The 3,593-nt window shown below is 37.7% G+C and overlaps 1 pseudogene; it reads right to left on the reverse strand.

Moving 5' to 3' along the window:
* Positions 1-1,669: 1,669 nt before the first annotated feature.
* On the reverse strand, positions 1,670-3,545 carry LOC135565955 (ubiquitin domain-containing protein UBFD1-like; annotated as a pseudogene).
* Positions 3,546-3,593: the final 48 nt, after the last annotated feature.

A 3,593-nucleotide genomic window follows, 5' to 3' on the forward strand; every position in this document is an offset into this window, starting at 1 on the left:
TTATAAGCTGGTTGCTTAATTTACATTTAGTTCAGTATCTGCTCAGTTGATGACCTTATTACTGGCAAAGGTATAACCAGTTAATATCACTACAACGTCAGTCCCAAACAACTTATTTCCGTTATTTGCTTTTAAAGTGTCTGTATATTTTTTGCAGATTTGAAAAAAATATACATTTTTAGGCTTTGGAAATTTGAATGGACATTGGCAAATGCAAAGCAAACTTGGACTTCATATGCTTTTCAGTGTTTGTAATATTTATGAAATACTTTAAATAAAATGATGTATTTGAAAGTTGCAGTTACTGGTTCTTATCTGTATATAAATACATTAAGGCCTTTGCATTTCTGAAAAATTATACCCACGGCAGATGATATTGCTATCAACAAGAAATGTAAAAGTGTGACATTGTGGCCCTCTCCTGTAGGAACAGCATAGTGCATCTAAACCAGGGAAGGGCCCTCGGATCAAATTTATTTATTTTTAACTCAGTAGGTGTCTCAAGTTGCTGTTGCAAGCTAGAATGGTAGAATACACTTAAGGTGCAATTTCAAAATTTGGTTGAGCATTAGCAGTTTTTCTCTTGCTATGTCAGTCACTGATTGTCCCTCACATAGCCCATTTCTAACATTTTTTAGATTGGTAAATTAGTCTAGTGGCCAGCTACATTATCTGAACTTAGTAATAATGGTCGATTTACCGTCCGGGAGGCCCCCATTGATTTTGTTAGTCAGTCTCACTCAGTTATAATTTTAAAAACATTTCTCTGTCCACCCTATGGCAAAATGTGTAGAATTACAGGACATTAGCTGTAAAACAGCAAGTTTAACTCTTTGCCCCATTGCAAAATTTGTAGAATTATATTAAAATGTGTTATATAATTGCAAGATCTTGTCTCTGAAATATGACAGAATGTGTAGAATTGCAGCAAACTTGCTTTATAACAGCAACATTTTCTCTATACCCCATGGCAAAATGTGTCATATCCGCTGTCAAGAGGGGAGGCTGCTAATGTGGTGGTGGGGGAGGGGAATCCTAGCAACTGCGGCCCCTCATGATGAGTTCAGATTTTTTGTGGCCTCTATCAGTTGCCCATCCCTGATCTAAGATGTGATTATACTGACCCCTTTGCATGTGACAGAGGTCTCATGATAGAATGACACTGGATTGCAGTAATGCTTCACGTCTGGCCTCGATGCTGAATAGAAACATATTCTGAATCATCTGTGAGACTATTCCACACCATACCACAGCACACTCTTCTTTTAAATAATCAACAGAAATCCCCCTCAACTATAAATGATGATTGTAAATAGCAAAACTTACATGAGTAAGTTTCTTACTACTCTAAGTTATATAGTGATCTACTTCTGCTGAGGGACTCTTTCTTAAATTCCATTAGATGTTTAAATAATTTCTGTTAACATGAACATTTATCATGACTACAAGTAAAAACCAATATCTTGAGACCTTTAGAAACTGTGTTCAACTTTGGCAAGTTTGCTTGTGTTGATCCATAGAATAAATAAACATAGGCTACCACATACTAGTCCAGCTTTTTTCTTTTTTCCTTAAATACAATTTATTACTTTAAGAATAACTGAAAAAATGCATCAGCAATCTCTGTACATTTAGTTTTATTGTTTTCCCTTGGGTTTATCAATTTTTATGATGAACTGGGCTGAGGAATATGATGATGCCTCATAGTGCACTTGAAACCCCAAATAATATGATTAGTCCATTGGCATCCTTCAGTTTGCTCTAATATGCTTCAATGTTAAGTTCCTTGACTCCTTGTTGTCTCCAGATCCCCATTTTCATATGTTTCTGTTCTAGATCACAGTTTTCCACTGTCAGTAATAGAGGCACATTAGAAATACTGCCACTTTCCAAGGACTGTGTCTTGATTGCATCAACAAACTGAATTGGCACCCAGTAGACCCACTACTGAGAGGCTTCTGTTGGACCCAACTGAAACGCCTCTAGGAAAGTGAATGAGAGAAAATGAATTGCACCATAAATGACAGTAAGATAGCTACTTTTGACAAAATACAAAGTAATGTATGTGTTTATGGAAAAAACATACATTACATCAACTGTCAATCTGGCTTGTGCAGTTTGTAGTAAGGAAACGTGTTACCATCATGTGATAATCCTCATGGCCTTCAATGGGTTCAGTCACCACATGTTTGATGGAGCCCATTGGGATTTTCTCTGTCTCTCTGTAGGAGAGAATGTACACAGATAAGGGTGGTGCCATAACATTTTTACTTATACACAATCCAACTAAACCAGGGGGGCATCTCACCCTTAGTTCCAATCCACAGTTGATCTTGTTCCAGTTTGAAGGTGAGACTGAACTTTTCCACCAGATTTGTTGTACATTCGGCTAAAGGCACTGTTGGTAAGCGTTCCTGTGTAACAAAATGAGAGATCACTTGCTAGTCATTAGTGGAAGAACAAGAATTCACAACGAATCCATCTCCAAGCTCCTGAACGTGATACAGTGTTCCAGTGGAAATATCTGTGAGAAAAATATATAAACAGGATAATATACACTGAGTATACAAAACATTAGGAATACCTGCTTTTCCATGACACAGACTGACCAGGTGAATCCATGTGAAAGCTATGATCCCTAATGATGTCACTTGTTAAATCCACTTCATTCAGTGTAGATGAAAGGGAGGAGACAGGTTAAAGAAGGATTGTTATGCCTTGAGACAATTGAGAAATGGATTGTGTATGTGTGCCATTCAGAGGGTGAATAGGAAGACAAAAGATTTAAGTGCCTTTGAATGGGGTATGGTAGTAGGTGCCAGGCACACCGGTTTGTGTAAAGAACTGCAACGCTGCTGGGGTTTTCACATCAGTTTCCCAATGTGTATCAAGAATATTCCACTACCCAAAGGACATCCATCCAACTTGACACAACTGTGGGAATCATTGGAGTCAACATGGAGCCAGCACACACTTGTAGAGTCCATGCCCCAAGGAATTGAGGCTGTTCTGGGGGCAAAGGGATGGGGCTGCAACAAATATTAGAGAAGGTGTTCGTAATGCTTGGTATACTCAGTATAAAACAACCATTAAAAGCATACTTTCCCAACCATCATTCGGTTTTGTTGAAAATACTCACCTTTGTTCCTTTAACAGATGGCATTATGTCCTCTGGTTTGCCTTTGTCCAACACCTTTCTGTGTTGCTGAAATTCAATACATTATTATAAGTTCACAGTTGAATACAAACATCATAACCTGTGACTATACCTTGGGCAAAGAAGTTGTTAATTTACAAATATGAAACTCAAAAGACGTTGAAAAGTCCTACTTTTGCCGACACAAAGGTTCCTTTTGTTTTCTTCAGCTTTAACTTCCTGCTGAATAACCTCTTTTGGAGTATTTACAGCTAGTACATCATTTATTGTAGATCCAACCACCATTATTTTTGCACCATTTGTAACTTTAATTTCACGTAGTGTCTTATCTTCTGGTAGCAGTGCCTTTGTACATCACTTTCTGCATAGCAGGTGGAAGACCTATTAACTAGAGGGAGAGAAAAATAAATGAGTGGTTGAGAGACATTAATCAACA

This window comes from Oncorhynchus nerka, unplaced genomic scaffold (assembly GCF_034236695.1).
Source record: "Oncorhynchus nerka isolate Pitt River unplaced genomic scaffold, Oner_Uvic_2.0 unplaced_scaffold_9379, whole genome shotgun sequence".
In the NCBI taxonomy this organism is placed as follows: domain Eukaryota; kingdom Metazoa; phylum Chordata; class Actinopteri; order Salmoniformes; family Salmonidae; genus Oncorhynchus; species Oncorhynchus nerka.